Genomic DNA, 27,588 nt, shown 5'->3' with positions numbered 1-27,588 from the left:
ACAAAATCTTCAGAAACAACCACAAAGTACAAAATGGCAATAAATACATATCTATCAATAATTAGTTTGAATGTAAAGGGACTAAATGTTCTAATCCAGAAGACACAGGGTGACAGATTAAAAAAAAAAAAAATTAACAAGACCCAGCTACATATGTTGCCTACAAGAGACCCATTTTAGACCTACAGACACCTGCTGAGGGAAAGGCAAAGAATGAAGAAACATCTATAGTGCAAATGGATGTCACAAGAAAGCCAGAGTAGTAACACTTTAAAACAAAGACTGTAACAAGAGACAAAGAAGAACACTACATAATAATAAGGCGGGGGGGGGGGGGGGGAGGGACAGGGGACCTGGCTGGCTCAGTCGGCTGAGCATCCGACTTCGGCTCAGGTTCACGGGTTCACTCAGGTTCTCACGGTTCGTGGGTTCAAGCCCCACATCGGGCTCTGTGCTGACAGCTCGGAGCCTGGAGCCCCCTTTGGATTCTGTTTCCCATGCTCTCTGCCCCTCTCCCATTCAATGCTATCTCTATCTCTCATAAATAAACTTTAAAAATTAAAAAAATAATAATAATAAAGGGGCCATCCAACAATAAAACGTAACAATTTTAAATATTTTTGCACCCAACACAGAAGCAACTAAGTACATAAAACCATTAGTAACAAACATCAAGAAACCAACTGATAATAACACAATACTAGCAGAGGAATTCATCGAAATACAACATCAACAAGGAAACAACGGCTACGAATGACACACAGGAACAGATGGATTTAACAGACACATTCCAAACAATCTATCCTAACGTAGCAAAACATACATTCTTTTCAAGTGCATACAGAACATTCTCCAGAAAAGATGAGCTATTGCTCCATAAAATGAACCTCAGCAAATGCAAGATCAAAATCACCACGCCTATTGTCTGACCATAACACTAGGAAACTTGAAGTCAACCGCGAGAGGAAATCTGGAAAGACCACAAATATGTGGAGGTGAAACATGCTACTCAAAAATGAATGGGTCAACTGGGAAATAAAAGAAATAAAGAAGAACATACAAACACGGAGATGAAAACAAGATGGCCCCAAATCTCTGGAATGCAGCAAAAGCAGCCCAAAGAGGGGGGTGTAGCAATGTATTGCTCAGGAAGTAACAAATACCTCAGACAACTTAACCTTATACCTAAAGAAACTAGAAGAGGAACAAAATCTAAGACCAGCAGAAGGAAGTAAGTAATAAAGATGAAAGCACAAAGAAATGATATAAAAACTAAAACAAAATAAAATCATGGAACAGATCAATGAAACCAGGAGCCAGTTCTTTGAAAAAAAAAAATCAGTAAAATTGCTAAACCTCTATCCAGACTTATTGAGGGGAAAAAAAGAAAAGATTCAAAATCATCAATGAGAAAAAAGAAATAACAATCAACACTACAGAAATACAATCATAAGAGATTATGAAAAACTACACACCACCCAATTGGACAACCGAGAAGAAGTTGATCAATTCCTATAAACAAACAGAAGTGAAACAGGAGGAAATACTGATAACCAGCAAAGAAATTGAGTCATAACTAATTAAATAAATAAAAGCTCCCAACAAACAAAAGTCCAGGACGAGATGGCTTCACAGGCAAATATTCTATCAAACATTTAAAGGATACCTATCTATATCCTTCTTTAAACTATTCCAAAAAATAGAAAAGGAAGGAAAATTTCTACATTCTTTCTACAAGGCCAGCATTACTCTGACACCAAAACCAGATAAAGACACCATTAAAACACACACACACACACACACACACACACACACACACACACACGCCAATATCCCTGATGAACATAGAGGCAAAAATTCTCAATAAAATACTAGTGAAATGAATTCAACAATACGTTTAAAAAGATCATTCACCACAATTAAGTGTAATTTATTCTTGCGTTGCAAGGGTGGCTCAATATTCACAAATCAATGTGATACGTCACATCAGTAGGAAAGAGGGTAAGAACCAAATGATCATTTCATTGATGGAGAAAAAGGATTTGACACAATACAATATCCATTCATGATAAAAACCCTCAACAAAATAGGTTTAGAGGGAACATAATAAAGGCCACATATGAAATAAAGGCCTCGACATAATAAAGGCATACACGAAAAACCCATAGCAAACATCATCCCAAGGGAAAAACAGCTCTTCCTCTAAGGTCAGAACAAGACTGGGATGTCCACCCTCACCAACATATTCAACAGAGCAGCCCACGTCCTAGTCACAGCAATCGGACAACAGAAAGAAATAAAAGGAATCCCAATCAGTGAGGAAGAAATCAAACTTTCACGATTTGCAGAGAACGTGATACTCTTTATGGAAAACCATAAGGATTCCACTAGAAGACTGCTAGAACCAAGACACAAACTCCATAAAGTCACGGGATACAAAATCAATGTACCAAAATCTGTTGCGTTTCTATGTGCCAAAAACGAAGCAGCAGCAAGAGAAATTTTTAAAAAAATCTCATTTACAACTGCACCCAAAATTAGATACCTAGGAATAAACCTAACCAAAGAGGTCAAATACCTTTAACTCTGAAAACTATAAACCACTGATGAAAGAAATTCAAGACACAAAGAAATGTGAAGATATCCCATGCTCATGGATTGGAAGAATATATACTGTTAGCATCTTCACACTCACCAAAGCAACCTACACATTTAATGCAATTGCCATCAAAATACCAACAGCGTTTTTCATAAAACTAGAACAAACAATCTTAAAATTTGTATGGAATCACAAAAGACCCCAAATAGCCAAAGCAACTTTGAAAGAAAAAAAAAAAAACAACAGTAACAACAAAGCTGAGGGCAACACAATTCCACAGTTCAAAACCTACTACAAAGCTGCAGGAATCAAGAGTATGGTACTGGTACAAAAATAGACACACAGATCAATGGAACAGAACAAAAAATTCAGAAATAAACCCACAATAATATGATCAATTAATCTTTGACAAAGCAGGAAAAGATAACCAAAGGAGAAAAAAGATAGTCTTTTTGACAAATGGTGCTGGGAAAACTGGATATCAACATGCGAAACAATGAAATCGGACCATTTTCTTACACCACACACAAAAATAAATTCAAAATAGATGCAAGACTTAGATGTGAGACCTGAAACCATCAAAAATCCTAGGAGAGAACACAGGCAGTAATTTCTCTGACAGTGGCCAGAGCAACCTTTTTCTAGATAGGTTTCCTGAGGCAAGAGAAACCAAAGTGACAATCCACTACTGGATCGACATCAAAATAAAAGTTCTGCACAGCAAAAGAAATAACAAAACTAAAAGGCAGCCTAGGGGCACCTGAGTGGCTCAGTCAGTTGAGCGTCAGACTTCGGCTCAGGTCACGGTCTCAAAGCTTGTGAGTTCAAGCCCTGCGTCAAGCTCTGTGCTGACAGCTCAGAGCCTGAAGCCTGCTTTGGATTCAGTGTCTCCCTCCTCTCTCCCCCTAACCCACTCACATTCTGTCTCTGTCTCTCTCAAAAATAAGTAAACATTAAAAAAAATTTTTTTAAATAAATAAAATAAAGGCAGCCTTAGGAGAAGATGTTTGCAAATAACATACCTGATAAAGGCGTGGTATCCAAAATACATCAAGGGCTTACAAAACTCAACACCCAAAACCCAAATCATCTAAAAAATGGGCAGAAGACATGAACAGACATTTCTCTAAAGAAGACAGGCAGATGGCAAACAGACATATGAAAAGCTAACCAACATCGCTTATCATCAGGGAAATGCAAATCCAAACTACAATGAGGGACACCTGGGTGGCTCAGTCAGTTAAGCATCCAACTCTGGACTGTGGTTCAGGTCATGATCTCATGGTTTGTGGGATCCAAGAGCAGCATCAGGTGCCGGGTCCTGCTGGAGATTCTCTCTCTCCCTCTCTCTGTCCTTCCCCCATTCGTGCTCCCTCTCTCTCTCTCGCCCTCAAAATAAATAAAATTTCAAAAAAATATATTTTTAAAAACTACAATGAGTTAACACCTCACACCCGTCAAAATGGCTAAGCTAAATAACACAAGAAACAACAAGGGTTGGCGAGACTGTGGAGGAAAAGGAACCCTCATGCACTACTGGTGGGAATTCAAACTGGTCCAGTCACTGTGGAAAACAGTATGGAGGTTTCTCCAAGAAGTTAAAAACCGAACTACCTTAAGATCCAGCGACTGCACTATTGGATATTCATACAGAGAATACAAAAACGCTAATTCAAAGAGACCCCTGATGTTTATAGCAGCATTACTTTTAATAGCCAAGATATGGAAGCAGCCCAAGTGTCCCGTGACTGATGAATGGATAAAGAAGATGTGGCGTATGAATACAATGGATTATCATCCAGCCATGAAAAACGATGAAATCTTGACATTTGCAATGACATGGATGAAGCTAGAGCGTATAATGCAAAGTGAAATGAGACAAATTTATGATTTCACTCATATGTTGAATTTAAGGAGCAAACAAGCAAATGGGAAAAAAATGAGAGAGACAGACGGATAGAAAAACAAAGGAGGAAACATCCTAAATTATAGAGAATTACCCAATGGGTTACCAGAGGGGAGGTGGGGGCAGGGGGGGAGGTGGGTGAAGTAGGTGACAGGGATTAAGAAATGCACTTGTCACGATGAGCACAGGGTGATGTGTGCAACTATTGGATTATTACACCATACACCTCAAACTAGTATTACACTGTGTGTTAAATGGAATTAAACCAAAAATTTACGGTAAAAAAAAAAAAACAACAAAAATAAACATAATGATATCTTTAAAACAAATCCCTAAACATACAGACAGCAGGAGCCGAGGTTCTCACTTCAAAGAAGGGAGTCACAACATAAACTGAGAAGACCGGAGGTTGACAGTGTGGTGTTGGATTGGAATTCTGGGTGGGTGTCAGTGTAAACTCATGAGGTCATTTCAAAAGGACACAGAAGCCAACTCATCAGCACTGCCACCAGACCAATCCAGGACGATCTGACCACCAAAATGTTGAGAGTAATGGACGATGAGCCACTGAACAAAAGAGACATCCACGAACCCAAAAATGAATAAGTGGAAAGTTTAATGCCTCATCAGATATTTACATTGGCTCCAACTACCTCCCCACAAAATAGTGTGCAACTATAAAGGGGGGAACTGTTCACAGTGGGGAAGGAGGGTAGCCGCCATCAGATCCAGGGATCAAAGTCATCATGATCTCTCATGGAACAAATTGAAGGCGGGTGCCACCCGCGAGGATGCTCTCACAAGAGCATGCATCACCACCATGATGTTAATAACAAAGATGCATAAACTGAGGCTAATTGTGGAAACAACCAACCAACCGAGGAACATTCTGCAAAATCAACTGGCCAATAACCTTCAAAAATGTCAAGGTCATGAAAGTCTACGGAAATGACTATTCAAAAAACAACTGTTCCACACCTAAGAAATTACATGTTAACAACTCATTCTGGACTCAATCGTTTTGCAAGAAAGGCCATTACTGGAACCACCAGTAAAGATTGAACATGAAAAAGGGACTGGATAGAAAAATCTAATGTTGATCTTCTGATTTTGACAAATTGTATGCATCATGGAGGAGAATGTTTTGTTCATGGCCAACACTAGTACAGTGAGGAGTTAAAAAATAATTCCAGGCCCCACTGCACAGCTCAACATTTGCGCTCTGGAGTAGATCTGAAATCTGCATTTTAACCAGCCCCCAGGTCACTTCCGGGCCACACGTGAACCCAAGAACCACGTACAGCCCTGTGCTCTCCCAGCACACCCCATCGGAACCAGAGTCCAGAGAAGCACAATATACCTCTCGTGACGTGGTTCAGGAAGCAGTGGTCCCTTACCATGCACAAGAAATCTGACTACTTCTTGCTTTCCAGCCATTTTCTCTAAAAAGACAGTGCAAAGGCAGCCAGGGGGGCCGAATTCTGGGCAGTCTGCATTTCTCCTTGAGCTGTATGGTGTCTCATCTGCCAGCTGGAGGGGGGGCGGGGAAGAGGGTCGTAAAAAGCTTGTTTGATTTTTAGTGCTTGCTCCCTATTCCCACCATTTCACTACTTCTTTTATAAACCCCATCTCATTAGCCACCTGGTAAATTCCACTCAGAATGGCACGATGGCCCCACATTTCATATCCAGAGCCAGGGAAACAGCCCAAACAACGCCAGCAACTCATGAAGGTAATTAATTGCAGATGATACACACCCAAAATATCCAGAGCACAACAGGAAAATCATAGGGTTCCAAACTTAATAGCTGCATCATACTTGACTGTCATTTATACTCAAAACTCTTTCAAGTTACTTCTTAGGGCACTGACTTTTCAAGTGAGCAGTAAGCTGCCTTCCCCAGTCCTTTGTGTCATCCCAGTGTTTGCTCTGAGGCCCAACAGGCGTAACACAAACACTGTCTTTGCCTCTGTTTGACCTTGGGTAAGTCACTTGACCTCTCTGGGCCCTGGTTTTATCACTGTAAAATGGGAGACTAATACCTACTTTAGAAACTGACAGGGACAATTAAAATAAGTGTGTGTGCGCACAAACACAGGGGCACAAATGCAAATATGTATCAAGTGATTGGAAAATATTAAGTACTAAGTAAATGCTAGCTATTCTCTTCTGTTATCATTATTCATAAACTGTAAATGGAAGCTCCACCATCATGGTCTTCTAACCTACAAAGGTCTGTTTTCTCCATGCAACCGAAAGGCGAGGGATGACGCACAGCAATGCCCAAGTCCTCCCTCAAGTATTTCCAGGTCAGGCCTCAACAGGCAGTGCTCTTCCGGAGCTCTCTGGACGAACACCAACTCAACCTCCCCTCCTCGCCTGACTTCCCTAGGCTGCTGTAGGCCGCCCCACCTCCCCGGCTTGGGATGGAGCCTCTTCCACACTGACTGGGAGCTTGAAGGAGCCTCTTCCTCAACCGGGCCTCCGTGGGAGCCAGTTTAGGACACCTGAAGGTCCTCCATGTGCAACCTACCTTTGGGAACAGTGAACACGAGCAGTTTCACTGCAGGGGGATGACAAATATGGCCAAAAAACCAACCTCTCAAAAGAGGCAAGAAGGAGCAGAAGGAGCAGTAATGCAATGGCCAATTATTTCCTCAAGAAGGATGTTCCCAAGAAGAACACAGGACTTGTGTACAAGAGCAGAACAGAGAGAGAGCTTACTTAACTGCAAGCCTATTCTAGAGGTTTATTCTAGAGGTTTCAAAGTCGCAGACCCACGGGGGCCAGGCAACTAACACGCAGGAGTGAAGCAGGCAGGAGAAATGCACGTCGGGCATCATGTGTGGGTAAGGGTCACAGGAGAGAGCACATGCCCGTCTCAGGGGCCATCCGTGACCCAAGAGCAGGCATGTGGGACTGTGACCCCAGGGATGCCAGATCTTCAAGAGCAGCTGGCAATCTGGATTTCTCTGTCAAGCTTTAAGGTCTTAAAACACTTTAATTCACAACTTTTTTAAAAAAGCAACTCACTTGCCCAGCAAGACCCACCTGTAAGCCCAATTCTGGCTGGGGCCCCAGGGCTCCCATGTCTTTTCACTCTCATGACCAGAAGTCTACTTGCTAGTTAGTGTCCCTTTATTAGACCAAGACGAAACGGATTTAAAACCCTTCAGGGCCTGTCAAAAATCCACCACCTGAATCTAATCATGAGGAAACAGCTGACAAACCCAGATTGAGGGATGGTCTACAAAGCAAATGGCCAGAAAGGAATAGAGACAGAAGGTCATGAAAAACACAGACGCTGTGGAAGGGCTCCACATTACAGGGGATTTAACAGATGCAACAATTCAACGCAACGCCTGATTCTGGATCAAAGAAGATGGCCATAAAAGGCTTCAGTAGCCTCAGTGGTAAAATAGCTTTACACTCTATCACATCACTATCTCCTGGATCTTATCATCATACAATAGGTCTCTACGCAGGTGCCCTTGTTCTTAGGAAACATAAGCACTTAAAGGTTAAAGGTCATGATGTTTGCAACTCTTAAATGACCAGCAAAAAGGTTCTTATGGGCAGATATAGAGTCATTAACCTCAAAGATGGTAAAATACTAATGACCAGTTAATCTGGCCGAAAGGGAGTCCTTATTATTCTTGCAATTCTTTAGCAATTTTTAAATCATTTCAAAATAAAGAGAAAAAAAATTTTAAAGGTTCTCAACCAACAATAGGGGTTTATAAAAACAACCCATAGAGTAAGGTTTGAAGGATTAAATAGCTTACAACTGGCACTGAAAAGTTTGCTTCGTCAAGTAAATACAGCACATCGAAGGATCTGAGAGTAACAAGGCCCAGGTAGGGCGTTACACGGATAAATGCCACGCAGTTCAGGGGGTGCGGTTCACGAAATGTGCCCACCTCCTTGGTGCCAAGAACCTGGCCAACACTTCCAGGGGCACCAGGGAGCAAGGGGGCACACTCACCATTGCTGTGCCGCCTGCGTACGAGGAAGGGCGGGAAAGGCCTGGAACGGTCCCCCTCCTTCCGGGTGGTGTGGCGTCTGGGAATGTGATGGACTGTGGAGGAGCCTTGGGAGACAGACACATCCGGCACGTGAATGCCAAGTTGAACACTCGATTTGGCTCTTGAGTAGGTCACAATACCCTCACCCAATCCCAACCTCTTGAGACCACGAGCAGGAAATGTAGACTATGAAAAACGCAAAATTTAAAAGGCAGCCACAAAATAACAACAATGGAGGCCAAGTAGCAGAGAGAGAGAAAGACAAAGGTGACTGTAGAGGGCTGTGTGGCATGGAGACGTGCTCTGTTGAGCCTCAGGGGGTGTGGATGGCGTGTGTGTGTGTGTGTGTGTGTGTGTGTGTGTGCACGTGTGTGTAAGAGAGAGAGAGAGAGTCTGTGTGTGAGAGAGACAGAGAGAGAGATGCAGTTTTATTAGATACAAATCATTACAGATCAAGATCTCTCCCTTATCTTTTCAGCTTATGCTGAAAAAGCCCAGTGTCTGACCACACGGGGCGGCGGGCCTGGTGGCCACTCGTGGGTGGTGCCGGGGGGGTGGCAGCTCCTTCAGATAGGACAAGCGCTTTCCAGCTTCCCCAGGCTCCCCCCCGGTCCCTCTTCTCTCCTGGGGCCTGCTTCATTCACTTCCGTTACCCACTTGGCCCCACTAGGAATTCCAGTTTGAGACCCCCGCCCCCCAGCCACCCAAGCCCATCAGCCCATAAACACGGCCACTCCGACCAATTTCAAAGATGGCTGTGGGATGAAAATCTCAGCATCAAAGCAGAGACAGAATATAAAAATCAGGTTCCCCCAGGGTTGTAAATCCACGTTCACACACACGGCCCTCCATACGCGATGGCTTAGGGTTCAGTGGCCACAGCACAACTTGCTCAAAAAGGCACATTCGCGGGGATGCACAATCAGTCCCAGAGGATTTCACCAACTATAACGCATTCCTGAGGAAACACTTTTCTTTTCCCCTGAACAGCTAATGACTACAAGTTGACAAAGCAGAAGAGAAAAAAACAAAACCCAAAACCAGGCTCCTTCAAGCTGCCCGTCACTGTGGCTCGTCTGGACGTGATGCCAACAGTTTGCTGCTGTGTTCGATTCCGCCCCACACCTTGGGGATGAATTACTGAAGAATGACAGAAGATGCTCCTAAACGTAAGGAGTGTTCGTTCTCTGGCCTCCAGGCTCCCTGAGAATTCACAAGGGCCAGAACCCTGTGCCTGGAAAGCTCTTACGATGGCTTTAAAAGGCCAGTGCCCAAATGCAAATGAAATCCTATGCGTTCCAGGAAGCTGACCGCACACAGGGGTCTGGAAGTCTAGCAGGGACTGGATGGCCTTTGTTACCAAGGGGACTCAAATTCAGGAGCACAGCTACCAGCGGGAAGCTCTCGGAAGCCCGAATCTTCATAGCTTTTATTTGTAACGCGGCTGTTTCCAGGCAGAAGCTCCTGAGAAGCAGGACCCTGACCCTGTGCGACACGCAGCGAGGGCACAGCACAGAATCCAGGCTCAAAGACGGTCTGATGACAGGCCAACCAAAGCTAAGGAATGCAGCCATTTCACAGAGGTCCTGACTCTATGGGGGAAAATAACTAAAAAAAAAAAAAAACATTTTAGGAACAATGAGGGAATTAGGACTACGGACTGTGTGTTAAATATTGTGGAACTCTCAATCTTCTCGGGCATCATACTACAGTGGTAATAGAAGAGACTGTTTTTATTCTTGGGAAATAAATGTGGAAGGACTTAGGGGTAAAGAATCACAAGGTCTGAAATCATTTTTCCAATTGCTGAGGGGAAAAAATGTGTACACACACACACACACAATTTATTCATTTATTAAGAGTGGAAATAAAGACCAATGTGCCAAGTGGGAACCACGGGTGAATCTAGGAAAAGGGCATGCCTACCCAAATCCATGGTACTAGCCTTACACCTCTTGGGAAGGCCTGAAATTTTTCACAATAAAAAGTCATGCAATTCTCTTTTAATAAGGAGGGTTTAATGAACAAAGCGATCCATAACCAAGGCTCACTCAAAATGACTTTTCTGTGCCCCACTCAGGGTGGAGGTGACTGGCCAGGGGCTCCTGCCACCTCGGTTCCGCTGGCAGCCCCTTGGGCTGAAGGCATCGCTATCCCCGCCTCCAGGAACCGTCCGCGGCACCCTGCGCGGGAAGCACCGCCGCGGGTGACAGGCGGTGCTTGGGAGTCCAGAGAGGCAGCGCTTGTGTGAAGGAAAATGAGCTCTGACCCACAGCAACCCATGAGGCTCTGACCAGCTGACCATTCAGCTCCAATTTCATGTTCACTGGCAACTTCCTTCTTTTGTGCTTGCTCTGGTGGAATCACTGTTAAGGGGGGATTTATTCGTGTTATTTTTTTTAATATTCACTTATTTGGGGAGAGCACAAGCGGGGGAGGGGGAGAGGGGGAACGAGGATGGGAAGCAGGTCGTGCACTCGCAGGCTGACCGCAGCAAGCCCGACGCGGGACTCAGACTCACAAACCAGGAGATCGTGTCCTGAGCTGAAGTCGGACACTCAAGCGACTGAGCCACCTAGGTACCCCTATTAGTGTCACTTTAAAGGTCTGCTCAGCAAGGGATTCTAGGAAAACAGCAGTGACGGCAGCCTAATTTGTTAATCTCTCTAAATATATCGATAGCTAAATGGCAAAACCGAAGCCTATCGATGAGGTGAAGGTGGGTGACGAGGCACCCCACAAACCCTCAAATATAAGCAGGAGAGGACAAACCAACTGCCACCATGGCGTGAGCTTGTGTGCGTGCAGGCGAGTGCAGAGGGAAACAACGTGGGCATCTGAGAACATACCCTGCAAAATGAACCCCTCGGTCACCAGCGGATGCCCCCTGGAAAGGACAACCTGCTGAGCCGACAACAGAAGCGCTGGGGCAGGTTTCCTTTCTCCCCACGGCAGGGGGAGGGGAGCAAGGGACCTACCGTGACCCTGAGGGGCTCACACGGGCTGGCCTCCGCTAATCCTGCACACTGGCCCAGAGGATGCCCTTCCCGGGGAGGGCCCTGTGGCAAGGGCACCACCCACTGGTGAGAATCGTAATGGAGGGGAGAGACACCAGAGGCGACCTAGGTACAAGCAGGGGAGCACAACACGGGCAGAAAGCTTCGGGAAAAACTGTGCCACACGCCTGAGCGCACCGTCGGAACAGAAGAGGGAGCTCTACCAAGCTGGAAAATGCAGCCCTCAACCTCCCCTCCTTCCAGAAGTTTACTTTCCTGCGTCTACATAAAGAGCAACAGAGAAGGATCCAGATAAAATCCCAAGCTGTAAGAAGTTAAGTGGAACATACCCACAGGTAATGAAAGCATGCCAAAAATACCCATGTAACTGTGACCTTCTATTTCCGAAGAAGCTCAAAGACACGCGGAGATGCTACACCACAGCAAAGAACAACAGGAACTAAATTACAAAGACTCAGTCACGAGGTGACAAAACTGAGGCAATTAAAACATTTCACAAATGAAGACCATCCCAGAAGGAACACCTAGAAGGTCAAATAAATAAATAGACAAAAGCTTTAGAAAGATACTAAGAAAATGGGGCACCTAGGTGGCTCAGTCGGTTAAGCATCCAACTCCCGATTTCAGCTCAGGTCATGGTCTCACGGTTCGTGGGGTCACGCCCCTCGTTGGGCTCTGCACTGACAGCACAGAGCCTGCTTGGGATTCTCTCTCCCTGTCCCTCTCTCAACATAAACATTTGAAAAAATGAAAAAGAAATAAAGGGAAATAAAAAAAAAGATTTGAGAGAAAGTGACAAATACGAACAACAAAGAAGATCCAGCAGAGAGAAAACAGAAGCCCCTGGAGGGCAAATAAACTTTGTTGCAAGAAATTTGAAATTACCTATTGCAAGAGCATACCACATACCTGGGAATACAAGTCCTGAGTGACGAACACCAAGATTCAGTCAAGGAAAATTACCGAACATCAGAAAAAGTGAAGAACACCCTGGGGCAAGGGACCTCTCAGAGCAAGAAAATTAGATCATGATCCAGCTTTCAATGCAATACTTCCAAAAGACATAGTAACGTATTTAAGATAATTGAGAAACTGAGGGCTTTCGAGAAATCGAGATCTAAGGGCCTTCAGATCCACCAAATTTACTTTCAAATATAAAGAGCACAAACCAGTAACAGCATGCAACAACCCTGAGCCCGCTATTCCCATAAGCGCCACCCCACCCGCCTGGCCCCCCACAAAATATCAGAGCCTAAGCTTGTGAGAGCCCAAAGGACTGGCAAGATAACCAAAGATCTGGGGAAAAACCTTACGACTTTACATAAGCTTACGGAACGGAGACTAAACAAGGATTAAGGAGAAACAAGAGGTTACTGGCCATGTGCTCAGGGAATACAGATGCAGCAGGATTGTTTTTCAAGAACGGGGAAAGCATCTGTAAAAATGTTTCTGTTCTAAACCATTATACTGTAGCAGTAGCAAGGGTGTTACTCTGAGACTTTACAAATTATCTACACATAGGAATACACACACGAGTATCTCTTTTTAAGATAAAATACCTCATTATTTTTATTGCTATTTCCGATTCAAATGCAGTTTTATGGAGTTTATTTCTTTGACGTTGCCGCTTCTATATCCCGTGCTCCTCATACAGAGTATGGCAACGACAGATAGCATGCTGGCTCTAGGGTATCCTGGGGTAACTCGTGGGCTTTGTACCACGATATATACACAACGGTCCCAGAATGCCACTATTACCAGAGCAGACACTCGAGGAGAAGTCCACGTGACCACTTGGCCAAATCAATCCTTCCAAATCACACCCGCTTACGTGACTGTACAGAAACGACACAACACCACTCAAGCTCGTCGGAACTTTTTGAATTCTGAGGACTTGGATAGGATTTCCGGACCCACAAAGACAAGTGACCATGGCCACAGAGCAGAGGGTGAAAAGGAGAGGAGACTGCGGTATACAATCCAAAGTTCTGTTTTGACTCATCTTTGGTCCATCTGATTACGTGCCCTTCCCCTCTACAAAATAAAGACAAAAAGACCTATTCAACGAGCTTCCTGATTGTTTAGGGTTCCATGTTGTTTCCATGACCACAAGGCCTTTTTCTGGGGCGGGGGGGGGTTCGCCCTTTGTGGTCCTAGCTGACCTGAAAGATGATGAGAGCAGAGCCAAGACGGTTTGTGGAACCCTGGGATCTGGTTGATGTCCTGATGGAGCTCCACGTGCCACAGCATCACAGACAAGGGCTCCCTCCTACGTCACTCTCACATGAGTGTGACTCAGCCTCCCGTCGCCCCCCCACTGTAGTAAGAGCTCAGTGCAGCCCCCTTTCACCACCATAAGCAGCCACAGATCACGGCAAATGCAAGACAACGTGGTAAGAGACCAGAGCGGCCAACCCTCCACTGCAGCCATTCCCCGTAACCCAATGTTCATCCTGGGCGGTCCCCTCACATGTCCTCCTCGGAGCTCGCAGAAGCATGGAACCTCCACCCCGGTATTTCCTGCCCTCGGTCCCCTTCCCCACGTCCAGTGAATACTGATCAGATGAAAACTACAGTGACAGCCTACGTTAGCAACTTCTGGAACGGCAGAGACGATGAAATGTAAGGTAGAGTAGACTGAGTTATTGCTAGGCAGCTCTGTTCAATAGCTAGAGAGCAGTTCCATGACAGAAGGAAGGCCAAACACGACCAAATCCTGGCCTGTGTCGTCCCGAGTTCACAAGAACGTGAGCCCCATGAAGGCAGACCATCTCCTCCGACTGGGACACTGCTGGATCCCCAGGGTTGAACTAGCATTGGCCTTGCACAGAGCAGGGATACAGCAAACAATGACTGACCCGACGAAGGCTACACATGAAGCGCCGAAGAATTCACTCCTTCGTACTTAAACATCGAGAAAATAACCGAATGTTGCCGATGTACTCAAAACCACAAAACCACATTCTTGAGGTAAATGAATTCTGGGATGTGTGAAATGTGTATCAATAAAACTTAATAGAAATAAGTGGGCATCCACTTTATACCAGGCACCAAGGATGTGCAAGAATCTAAGCCAACAAGGTCCACCTCTAGGGAAGACTGATCAGTCTTTTATTAAGACCTTCTATACAGGGGCATCTGGGTGGCTCCGTCGGTTAAGCGTCAGACTCCCAATTTGGGCTTGGGTCATCATCTTGAGGTTCGAGGGACTGAGCCCCACATCGGGCTCTCTCTGCACTGACAGCACGGAGCCTGCCTGGGATTCTCTCTCTGCCCCTCCCCTGCTCACACTCTCTCCCTCTCAAAACAAACAAACTTTAGGAAAAGACCCTCTACCTAGGATCATCCCCCAAACAGGGGAGAAAAACCACAAGGACAGCCTCGAGGGATCTCGTCTCACGCAGATTAAAATGGAGTCACAGAACCATCGTCTGTACAACACGCAAGAATGCCAGCCCAGCTCCACTCTGGCCCCATTATACAGCCGAGCCAACTGCGGCCATGAGTAGGAAAGCAGCCAGCCGGCGGTCCCACCCAACAGAAGCCTGAAAATCCATGCAGCCTAACCCCAGAACTAGCTTATTTTCCCACTATACTACTCCACTTTGGCCATAAATCCGAGGGAGAGGTTTGCCTCCATCACTGACAAATGTGAGTCACTGAAAACCAGTCAAGATCCCGCGGGGACAGGGAACACCAGCACACAGGTCATCAGGAAGCAAGGCTCAGACCGAGTCAAACCCCTTCACGATTCACACTACAACACCACACAATCACAGAACATGCCATTTCTGGGACATACACCATCCCCCCCCATTCTACAGGAAAAGAAACTGAGGCACGAGATGTCCCAAGCACTCACAACTAGTAAGCCGTGAATCCAGGATTTGAACCTGCACCTGTCAAAAGCTGGGACAAGAGCCATCAGCTGGCAAGGTCTTAGCCTGCTTAGGGGCGGCCATAACCAAGCAGCACAAACCGGGGGGCTGAGACGAGAGCAATTTATTTCCCAGCGTTCTGGAGGCCGGAGGCCCAAGACCAAGGTATAGGAGGTTTGGTTTACTCCCGAGGCCTCTCTCCTCAGCCGCCAGAAGGTCGCCTTCTCCCTGTGTCCTCAACACAGTCTATCCCCCGTGTGCCTGCATTTCGCCCAGTTCCTCCTCTTCTCGTGAGAACCTAACAACACCCATCGTATCGGATCAGGGCCCCACCTGGATGACCTCTTCTAACCTCAGTTACTCCTCCAAGACCCTATTTTCTGGGGCGCCTGGGTGGCTCAGTTAAGCGTCCGACTTCAGCTCAGGTCATGATCTCCCAGTTTGTGAGTCCGAGGCCCTCATCGGGCTCTGTGCTGACAGCTCACAGCCTGCAGCCCGCTTCGGATTCTGTGCCTCCCTCTCTCTCTGCTCCTTCCTTGTTCTCACGCTCCCTCTCCCTCTCTCTCTTTCTCTCTCAAAAATAAACATTAAAAAAAATTTTTTAAGACTCTATCTCCAAATACAGTCACATCAAGGTTAGGGCTTCAACATATGCATTTTAGGAGGACATAATTCAGTCTGTAACAAATAGTGACCCACTTCTGACGGGGCCAATACCCACGTCAAGTTTATAAGACAGGCGGTGAAGAACATGCCGGCAAGTAACAGATTAGTAACAATTTAGTTAATCCCCGAATGTCAGCACTAAAAATAGAATAATCCCCAAATAATTATTCCCAAACCCAATCTCCCTTTGGAAGTTACCTAAGCGGTACACGAAATATAATTAATGTTTTTTGTTACGCTTCTGCTCAGGAGAGAACACTAAGCTAGGTCCCTCCTAGCTCAGGAACAAAAGAATTAAGATATGCAATAGATTCATATTTTCAACTCCTAGAACCATTTTCTTCTCCTCCAAAATCCCAAGAGCAACACCGCCAAACACACAATCTCCTTCAACATGCTGTTTATTACTCACAGGGAGAACTTAGCAACTTTCAAGCAAGCCACCCAGCACAGATTCCATTTTCATCTCATTCTTAACCTCCTAATCGTTTTATTATTCGTATTTCTCAAGAACCAAGTGTTATCTCATGGAAAATACACCTATCCCTTCGGCTTTTAAATGAGCCTCAAGGATTCTTTTGTGCCGGTTCCAGGTCTGCCCTGACAGTAGGCGAATGCCACACGAGGCATTGTGCTGTCACCGCTCAATCCTCTCCCTGCCCAGCCCGGGTCACCTGGCACTAACTGGCCACGGAGGTGGAGTCGGCAGGAATCCAAGGAGAAATCCCTCTGCCTCCCGCCTCCCAGAGCAGACAGCGACAGCAACAAATGCATTCTTTCGCCCTTTCCTTGGAGCAGAGGTCAAGGCTGAAAGACTCTAATGACTTCTTCTTGCCCCGATGGGACCTTCTTCTTCTTGCCCTTTGAGCAGAGTGTTCACAAGATGACCGGGAGCCACCTGCTCTCCCGAAGGGTTTCACTCCACCCCCCTTCCACAGGGATGTTCCAGCAGCTCAGGAGCACAAAGCCAGCCAGGGCCCCAGCTACCTCCCGGGAGAGGCCGCTGGAGCCTGCTGTGTGGCAGCGATGGGCCACCAGGGAGGTGCTGACCTGGTCTCAGCTGGCAGCTCGCGGGAGCCTGCCTGCCCATCCAGATGAAGACTTCAGTCCATCTCATTCACCTCTGCTGAACCATCAGACAACAGCAGCAGGGTGGCAAAACCCACCTAAGTGTCGAAGGAATTAAAATACATGAGGGGCGCCTGGGTGGCTCAGTCGGTTGAGCGTCCGACTTCAGCTCAGGTCATGATCTCACGGTCTGTGAGTTCGAGCCCCGCGTCCAGCTCTGTGCTGACAGCTCAGAGCCTGGAGCCTGCTTCAGATTCTGTGTCCCCCTCTCTCTCTGCCCCTTCCCTGCTCGGGCTCTGTCTCTCTCTGTCTCAAAAATAAATAAAAACATTTAAAAAATAAAATACACGAAGCTATCAAGAGAGGAAACATCTCACCAGCGTCTCACAAGTTGGGAGATGAAGCCCTTCCCTTCTCCCAAAGGCTCCCACCAGCTCCCAAAGCAGGTGTTGGCCCTGGTGGCAGACAAGCTTCTGTTGATTCGCATGTAGAGGAAGCTGCATGTCACAGTGGGACACAGCTAGAATCTCAAGTCTCAAGACCTACATGCAAGTGGCTAACTCAGCACCTGGCAACTCACCAGCTATGGGGGGCGCAGGGGGGTGGGGGGACAAAACGAGGCCCTCGGGCCAAATGCAGCCACAACCATCATAAATTAAGTGTTGTTAGTAACAGTATCTTGCAAATAAACTTTTACTGACCCAGAGCCACAACCACTAGTTGATGTGTCACCTGTGGCGACTTATACAGGACAATGGCAGAGCTGAGTAGTTGCGACAGAGATCGTGCAGCCCACAGATCCAGAAGTATTTACTATCTGGTCCTTTACAGATGAAGTTTGCCAACTCATGAGCCACGCAAACACCTCACATAAGCTGCTTTCAATCTTCCAATCTTCACGTCTATTTCCCTTAAAATGAGAATTGCACGGCCATCTGTCCCTCCTATCTAAAACTCACAGTCATTCGTTGTAACATTATACTCTCAATGACAATCCTCTGAGAGTTCTGAGCACATTGCCCAGATTTTATTTAGTCCATACAACAACGCTATGAGGAAAGTCATGTTATGAATCCATTTCACAGATGAGGACACGGAGGCTCAGAGAAGAAAGGTGACCAAGGCGACACCTCTAAGTTCACACCCCTCAGGTAACAGTGGAGCTGAGGTTCAGCCCAAGCTCCTAACCCACTTCTATTTCAGGCCCTGGGGACACAGGTGGAGGTGCTGACCACTGGAGCAGGCCAAGGACCGATCTCAGCCCCACCCAGGCACCTTGACACCCCCTGGCCTGTCCCCATGCTCTCCCTCCAGCCTGGTCCCCTCTCCTTCCTGCCATTCCCTTCCCCCTTCAATGGCTAAGAACAGTTAGCCATCTTTTATTTTAAGACACATGCGTAACCTACTTCTCCTCAGCGGGTAAGCAAAGCCAAACCATCTGAGAGCCACCTGGGGGGCGATTTGCATTTCCTTCTCACGCAACACTTCACATTGTTAAGTAGATAAAAATAAGTACGATTTTACCACACACATACACACACAACTTGTCCAAGAGCGTAATACTTCCCAAACAAAGTTTCAAAACTTTTGGTGTAATTTAGGGAAAACAAAAACAAAAACCATGCACCAGCAGACAGTGGGAGTGGGAATGTCCTCTAGGAACTTCACAGTTAACCAAGTCCGGGTTCCCATCCGGTCCTCACAAAGCACCATGAGGCAGGTAGGCTGGGTATTCATTGGAAACTGAGGAAGAGAGAGAGAGGAAGAGACTTTCCCAAAAGTACACAGCCTGTAAGGAACGGGGCTGAGAACCGAAACAAAGTCCTAGACCAGATTTGACAACCTGCAGGCCCCAAGCCATGAGTCGTGGATTCAGGAGACATGAGAGGCAGATGTCAAAACTGAGCACCTGTAACAACTATCCTACAAACCTGAATTGGACCTAAATGCAGTATTGAGCCTAAAAGTAAGGCTTCCTACCCTTCGACCGGGTGAAGTCCCTCTACTCTTCAGAGACCTGAAATCCAGGATCCTGGGGTATTGGCATTTGCCAAGTTTCTGGTCGAAGAAGCTTTTCTGCCTTGGGGGTCATTCTCTTCCTTCTGGAGACTACCCTTCATGAGACTCCAGTGGGCCTGTCAATCCATAGCCCCAGCTTCCCTACCTACCAGGGGTGGGCATCTGACCCTGGCTAGCCCCTCTTTCTGGAATGGACGACCACGCCAGGGGAGGGCCTACTGACCCATACAGCCCGAGCCAGGGGCCTTTTGTTCAGGAACAGGATTACTCACTCTGTGGAAAACCTTCAGGAACCTAAGCCTGGAGCTGCTCAAGGTCACATGTGCCACCTTTTGAGAATCCCCACCTGAGTAAGACGTCACTCCAGAAACAAAGTCCAGGGGACAGACTCAGAGGCCAGGAACTTCACTGCTGTTCTGGACCCACATCAGAAGCTGACACCACCCTTTCGGGCTTCCCATTACACTGACCAACGTTCCTTGGTTTTTTGTTGCTGTTTTTTTGTTTTGTTTTTTTTTTTTTTTTTTTGGTTTTGTCGTATGGAAACTGACTTAAGTTCAGATCTTTTATCTGTAAGCCTCACACACAGTGCTTCCTCTATATCTGCCGCTCCTAGAGAGAGCAACCACAGGGTACAGCCCTCAAAGACTCTCTCCTCTTTGGCAAAGACAACCGCGTGGACTTCGGAACACGGCTGCAGTCAGAGCTGGGGGCCTCCCGCCTTCCCGCCCTCGGCAGTTGGTTCTCAACAGCACAGGCTCAAAATGAGAGAACCCACCCAAAGCACCTAAAAAACCTATGTTCTGGGAAAGACCTACCAAAAGTATACATCTCCACCTGACTCAGGATGATCACAAGATGGCAATAACCGAGTGTTTTTATCCCCTCCTTTTATTTATTTTTGTTGTTAATAAACCTCAGCCTTCTGGCAAGGCTTTAGTGATACAGAAGCTAACTGCAGAGCCAAGTTCAACGTGGTGCTCTCAGCCTTAACACAAAGATGACGTGGACAGTTTTCTGAAACTGCCAATTAATGGCAGCAGTTATATGAGCCTGTAGCAAACCCAGAGACTAGCAGAGAGCCTTGGTGTTCTCCTGTGGGGTCTGTCCAGAGCTAGAGAAGGAATCAGACCACCAGCAGGCACCCTGGCCCCAGTGAAAGGTCCTCCTAGCCCTTCTCCAAACCACCCGAGCGATCTCAGATACGAAAATCCCCGAGACCCGAAAAGCACCTAAAAGCCATGATTTTTCTCCTGAGCTCCAGAGCCATCAATAAATCCTACCACTGGCATTGAAGGTCTCCTGGATGTCTATCAAGTCCCTGGCTGGCATCACCAACACACATACGCACGCACATGCCCCACAGGCACGCGCACGCGCGCACACACACACACACACACACGCACATACACACGCACACACACAGGCACACACACCTCCAGAGCCCATCATCCTCCACTGCTCCCTGGTCATAACCCACCCATCTCACGGAGCCTGCCTCCCAAGCTCCTCCAACAGCACCTTCCACACCCGCCCCAGCACATCCTCAGGGCAGCCCACCTGACCCCCGGGATCACCACCACCCTCTCTGCCTCCACCCTGCCGTCCCGTCAGCCCTGCCCCCACCGAACAGCACAGCCCTACCGGCCACCTCCCTCACGCTGAACCAGAAGCAGCTGCTGGAACGTGCCGCCGTTTCTCTGGGCTCTGAGCACTCTTCACGGGACCCGCGTGCCGGAGAGGCCTTCCCTGGCCGCTCTACCCAGCAGGAGGGGCATACACACACCCACCCGCACGCAAGTGCACGTGGGCACGTGAGCACACACCTGCACACAAGTGCACACCACACCGTCTCAGCCCAAGATTCCCAGCGATCAAAGGTCACGTCTTCCCAAGACCCTCCCACCCCTGGGCATGTCGTGGGCCCCCCTCCCCCTGCACGTGCCTGCCTCATGCACATGACACGGGCAGGCACCCTCGGGGCCACACACCCACAGCCCTTTCCTTCCCACGCCAGCGCAGGGGACAGCGTCCCCCCCACTCACAGCTGAAACCGGCTCGCAGGGCCCCGGAGAGAACAGGCGGAGCCAGGGTTCCCCCGAGCGCCCCACTACGGGGCTCTCACGTGTCGCGCCCGCCGCTGGCCTTCCCAGGGACCACCTCGCGTGCAGAGCGCCAGAGCTCACCGGGACCCTGCTGCCCTTCATCTGTGGGGCGCCTCCCGCACCCACGCACGGCCAGCTTCCTCCGGTGCAGGGGCGGGGCACATGGTGTCCCCCACCCCCCGAGCCCCAGAGCTAGTTCTCAACCAGGCCAATTCCAACCCGGGCACAGCGAGCTATGTTCGAAGACATTTGATTGTCACGATTAAGAGGAGGGTGCTACTGGCATCTAGTGGGTAGAGACCAGAGTAGCTGCTCAACGTCCCGCAGGGCAGCGGACAGCCCCCAACACAGAATCCCAACCCCTGACGTCAGCAGAGCGAAGGGGAGATACCTCCCCGTAAACTCAGCTCCCCTCGGGGGAGATCCTTCCTCCCTGTTCCACAACCACCCCCAGTGCCTGGTGCACAGGTACCTGTACACCGAACGTGAATTCCTCAAGGCCCACCACGCTCCCCCATTCAGACTGTGTCCTGCCCAAAGGCAAAGGACTGTACCAAAAAGTCCCTCAGAAAGAAGGTGGGAGAAGCCTGACCCGACCCAGGCCCACCAAGCCTGTGCCCCACTGACCAGCCCCACAAGGCATCCCTGGGCTCCTTCCCCGGGGAGAAATCCCTCAAGGGGTCCACACACAGTAGGCACCTTCTGGCATGTTCCATGTCCATGCGGGGCCGCGAGAGGCCTGTGTACAGACCAGTCGGCCTTGTGCTCTGAGTCCACCATAGGAGCCTGTCAGGCTCTGTCTGCAACGGGGGTCCCGTCGCCATTATCGACACGATGAGAGCCTCCTAGAATCAGACACCTCTTACACCTTCTGGCCAATCACCTGGTATGCCACTCACACTTGTGTTTTGAGCCTAGATGAGCTGCAGGGGGGGCTTTCTCCTTCCCGTCCAGTCCCTTTTCGTTAACTAACAGCTCTATGAAGATGCACTTCACGTGCCAGGCAATTCACCTATTCCAAGCCAACAATAAGTGATTTCTAGGGCCACCAGCACCATCATCTGTCTTCAAGAACTTCCTCATCTCCCAAACCCACAGCCGTTAGCAGAGGGCTGGTGCCGAGGTCACCCCTAAAGTCCTCCTTCAGTTAGGACACCATCCCTGGAGATGCAGACCCTTTCCTGTGACCGTCCTCCCCAGGCGGTGCGGGGGGGAGGGCAGCGGCACGTCCCCACACAGCCTCCAGCCTGCCACACTCAGCCTTTTCCAGCAACGATTCAGCCTCCAGCCTGCCACGTTCAGCCTTTTCCAGCAACTATTCGGGGCAAGAATAAACCAGCCTTCCAGTAACCTGAACTCACTCACATCATTTTTCTGTGAATTCCTTTTATCTTCCAAAAGAGCTCTTCAGAGGGCAACCTACCAGAATGCACTGATAAGAATTTATGTTACAATCTAGTAACTCAAGGTAGTTTATTAAGAAAATTCTAGCAGCAAAGGTGAACTCAGGAATGTGCTCTACTGGCCTCACTGTGATGCAGGATGAAAAGAAGACACGAGCGGTCGCTCTTGAGGAGGAGAGCGGGAGAGTCACGCGGGTCAGGCCCTAAAAGGCACTGGCAGGGTCTCGGAGACCCCGTTCACCTGTGCTGCTGTCAGCTCTGTGTCCGGGCTTCATCCCAGGGTCACTGGGAGACCCCTCGGCCTTACCCGTTCAAAGAAGATTCCAGCCAGGATAAGGCATGTGAGGAAAGGGACACTTCACGTGCAGGAACACACAACACAAGGAACCACCTAGAGTTTAGAATCAAAGGGGGTTCAACTTCAGCTTCTGACCCGCAGTTTCCGCATCTGAAAGGAGAGTTCTCTCCTCATCTGCTGCTGTCTCCCCCGAGGACCCCTCTCCCCACCGACTCTATGTGCTTAGGCATGTCTTCCCCAAGAGCCTCCTCCCGGATCCCTCCACCTTATGTACAAGCACTACGCGTCTCTTCGTGGCCCTCACACAGCCTGCACGCTTCCTTCAGAGCGCGAGTCTGCTCGTAAGCAGACATTTGCTAAGGTGTATGTAAGGCAGGCAGGCACATGGCCTGCCTGCCCCACCGCGGCATGAGAAACGTCTGCCAGTTCATCACCGTCTCCCGGCGCCTGGCACCGCAGCTGGCACACTGGAGGAAATCAGGGACTTTATTTGTCGACGGAGAGGCGGTGCGCATGGTGGCTGATGGCCTGGACTCTACTGGAGAAATCCGCCGGCTCCTGCTCTACGGGGTGAGGCAGTCAATACCTCAGGCTCTGTGAGCCCGACGTTCTCTGCTGCCACCGCTCAGCTCTGCCATGGCAATGCCAACACCACCGTGCACGATCCAGAAATGCATGTGTCACAGCAGCACTGTGGGCCGCGGTTCGCCGGCCCCCGGTCTAGAGGCAGGGTCTGCACTCAAACCCCAGTTCAGCCACCCCCCAGCAGTAACACCTTAGACAACTCACTCAAACCCTCTCGGCCTCAGTCCCCTGTCAGATGGGATGGATGCTAGTATTTACCGCACTGAGCTCCGGGAGGATTCAGTGAGCACCCAGAATATAGTAAGCACTCAATAAACTGAGCTATGAGAGTCACAGGAGTCATCGTCAATGGTGGTAGCGACAAGAGAATCCCACCCTAAGCAGCTGGCAAGCGGTGGCTGCCACGCTGGTGGCCGCAATGACAAGGATGACGAAGCCAGCCCCGACAAGGAAAGAGGCAACCGGGGGAGCCCGGGGAAGGAAGGTGATTCCAAGACATCTACTTGGGTGCACAGAACCTCCATGACATCTGACACCTGCACAGTCCGGATGGCCAGACGAGTGGGGCTCACCACAGTCACCTCTGTGCAACCGACCCGCCTGCTTTCCTGGCAAAGGTCAAACGAGCACCACCGGGTGACGCCCGCTCCGGACTGGCCAGGCAGCTGGTGCAGTCACGGGCCACCGCAACTGCATCTCTCAAGAGCCAGGGAGACCAGGAAAAAGGACAGGGCGGTTTCCATTTCCAAATGAGGACAATGACCTCATCAGCTAAGAGATGGCCAGGAAGTCAGTTTTCCTGGTCCAGTGAGCAAAGCTGAGACTTGATCACAGGGTCCCCACAATGTCAAAAATCCCTTTGGATGCAAATGAGACAGGCATGGCACTAATGAGCCAAGGGGGAAGGTTCTAACACCAAGTGGCTGGTTTACCACCATCACAGATGACTGGCTGACCCCACAAATAGCGGGAGACCCATGCGGCAACCCCAAGCAAGGATGGAAACATATTCATTGTTTAAAGTAAGGCTTTACCTAAATGTCCATCAACTGATGAATGCATAAAGAAATTGTGTTTTATATACACAATGGAGTACTGCGTGGCAATGAGAAAGAATGAAATATGGCCCTTTGTAGCAACGTGGATGGAACTGGAGAGTGTTATGCTAAGTGAAATAAGCCATAGAGAAAGATACCATATGTTTTCACTCTTATGTGGATCCTGAGAAACTTAACAGAAACCCATGGGGGAGGGGAAGGAAAAAAAAAAAGAGGTTAGAGTGGGAGAGAGAGCCAAAGCATAAGAGACTCTTAAAAACTAAGAACAAACTGAGGGTTGATGGGGGGTGGGAGGGAGGGGAGGGTAGGTGATGGGCATTGAAGAGGGCATTTTTGGGGATGAGCACTGGGTGTTGTATGGCAACTAATTTGACAATAAATGTCATATAATAAAAAATAAATAAATAAATAAAAATTAAATTAAAAAATAAAAAAAAGTAAGGCTTTAGTTCTGTTTTGCACAATAAATATGGAAGTTGCCCCAACAGACCAATAATTGCAATTATTAAATTCACAGTGCTCAGCTGGATCAGGGATTCCCTGTAATCTTCCAATAAAGCTGTATCACATCCTCCTGATTTTAAACACACACATACTCACATGTACACAGACACCACACTCCGGATGTCTGAACCTATTGGTGGCAATTCTGAAAAGAAATAGGTGGGTCTCCAAGGGAGGAAGGGCACACAGAATTTTCTCAGCTTTGGGGCACCTTCGGGGGCTCAGTCGACTGAGCATTCGACTCTTGATTTCGGCTCACGTTATGATCCCAGGGTCGTGGGATTGAGCCCCGCATCCACACTCCGCATGGAGCCTGCTTAAGATTCTCTCTTTCTCTCTCTGCCCCTCTCCCCTGCTCACACTCACCCTCTAAAAATAAAATTTTTAAAATAAAAGAATGTTCTGTTTCTGCGAATTGCGCAACAATGTGCCCCCTTGCTAGGCCCCCAACAGACAGCAGTCCCCTGGGAAGCAGGTGGGAAAGACTGTGATGAAGAAATCTCCCAGACGACCTAGCTGCAAATGCACTGAGGGCCACACGCCTGCCCCCGGCACGCCAGTCTTGCCGGCACGCTGCGAGATCGAGCTGTTGATGCCTTGGGCCTTGGCACACACCGGCCCCCCTGGGCAGATGGCCCTTCCCTCACCCTGTTTCCCTAGCCAGTTCCTCCACTTTCAAGGCAGAGCTCCAAAGCCCCCTCTGGCCTTTGCCCTCCGGGAAGGCTTCCTCCTCCGTGCTGGAACACACCCTCCCCTTAACGCCTGAGAACACTCCCAGCATGGCTTCTCCGCTGTTTTCTCCCGCTAGGCTAGATGCCCTTCCAACACCTATTCACCTCTGTATCCCAAGTACTCTGCTCAGCGCCTGGCACACAGTAGGCGCTCAGTAAACATTTATTTCATGAATGAATCAACGTGTATGTTTCACTGAACCTCCTCAACACATTTTTAACCTTGAGCCATATCTATACTGCCACTACTCTTATTAAAAATAGCTGCTATCCGCTCGACATTTACCGCGTTAACTGTGGTGATAAGCACTTTACACACTTCTCCTACTCTTCTTCCAACAACCCTCCAGTTCACAGGGGGAGACAGGCTCCACACAGGGGAGGCAGCGAACCCAAAGTCATATGGCTCGGGTGAGGCAGTCAGCTGACCCTAGGCAGTCAGCCTCAAAGACCCCCCACTCTTAACCATTACTGGGCCAGGCCTGCACACGCATGAGTCATAGCCTATGGCACCTGTGCTAGGATTCCCTTAACGGTTTTAAGTCAACCCACATTTTAACATCACCTTGTCCTAAGCAAGAGAATCTGCAACATCACACGTTTGGTGGGTTACGTTTTCTAAAAACCCAATATAATTACAGAAATAAAAAATATTTGTACAACTAGAGAAGCCCTCCTAGTTCCCCAACTGGAGACCGCGGCCAGTGCCACAGCGCCCCCTCTGGCCGACCTGAGCACAGTCTAACTGGCAGTCTCAGGTGTAGAATTCGATTCTGGGGACACTCACTGAATCTAACCGGGACCGGCAGGGCACTGCGCTGGGCACATGGGGGCCAGGGAGAAGGGATACACACGTGAACAAGATACAACTTCAGGGGGCAGTTCAATGTTTCTGTTCACAGCAAGAACAGGACCTCCATAGATCTTCCTCCCACCCGATGCTCACCTGAGAGCTGACCCTACCTCACCTCCACAGACAGATAATTCGGAGCTGGTTAATCAGGCCTTCACTCTCCCCCAGTAACAGGGACTGACTCAGGGATGGGCACACATTTGGCCGGAGTATAAGCCAATGAGAGTCAAGCCTAAGATTTCTGTTTGACTTCAAAGAGCTAAAGCTCTATCCTGCCTGTTGGATATAAAAGTAAGAACATGGGAAGTCTGGGGCCCACACAGAGAGGGGAACAGAGGTGGACTCTGGATACAGCCATGCCTGAAGACAAAATCTACCTGGTTCATACAAGCCCACGAATCCCCTTTCTGCTCTAGCCAATGTGCATTAGATTTCCTGACACCATCGAGAGCCCTAAATGACACAGAACCCCTCCAGAAGTGCTCAGGGCATCCAAGTCTCTTTTTATCATTTGAATGATAAAAACAGGCCTATGAAAGCAGGCCTATAAAAGACGGTGAGCTGAGTAAGCACTCAGAAACTACAGCATGGGCAATTTTTACCACCTTCGTTACTTTCCCCTTTCCTTAGGTGTACGCGAGCTGAGCAGAAACAGAAAATGACAGGCAAGTGACCTTTTCATGCCACTCAATTGCCAAAGGGCTCGACAGGCCACACACGTGCCACCTAACAGCTAGAAAGCGCGGTGCAACAAGAAAAAGGTGTTTGTGGAGATGAGCATCACTCGAGCTACTCTACCCTTCAGGAAGATTACCTAGAGAAACCACGTTTGCAGGGCCGACTAAATGACAATGATTCGAAAGCCAAAACAC

General features: G+C 48.3%; 1 protein-coding gene and 1 long non-coding RNA gene across 9 annotated transcripts in view; one reads left to right on the top strand and one right to left on the bottom strand.

Annotated features, from left to right (window-relative positions):
* The window catches only part of SNX29 (sorting nexin 29), a 501,802-nt gene that overhangs the window by 322,395 nt on the left and 151,819 nt on the right, over positions 1–27,588 (bottom strand). The gene's annotated exons all lie outside the window — the stretch shown is intronic.
* On the top strand, positions 22–7,427 carry LOC115504178. Its single transcript, XR_003965613.1, has 3 exons — positions 22–109; positions 1,123–1,128; positions 7,416–7,427. It is a non-coding gene; the product is annotated as an uncharacterized LOC115504178 (long non-coding RNA).

Source organism: Lynx canadensis, chromosome E3 (assembly GCF_007474595.2).
Source record: "Lynx canadensis isolate LIC74 chromosome E3, mLynCan4.pri.v2, whole genome shotgun sequence".
Lineage (NCBI taxonomy): Eukaryota > Metazoa > Chordata > Mammalia > Carnivora > Felidae > Lynx > Lynx canadensis.
Note: the sequence above shows the minus strand (reverse complement) of the source record. Positions and strands in the feature narration are given on the sequence as shown.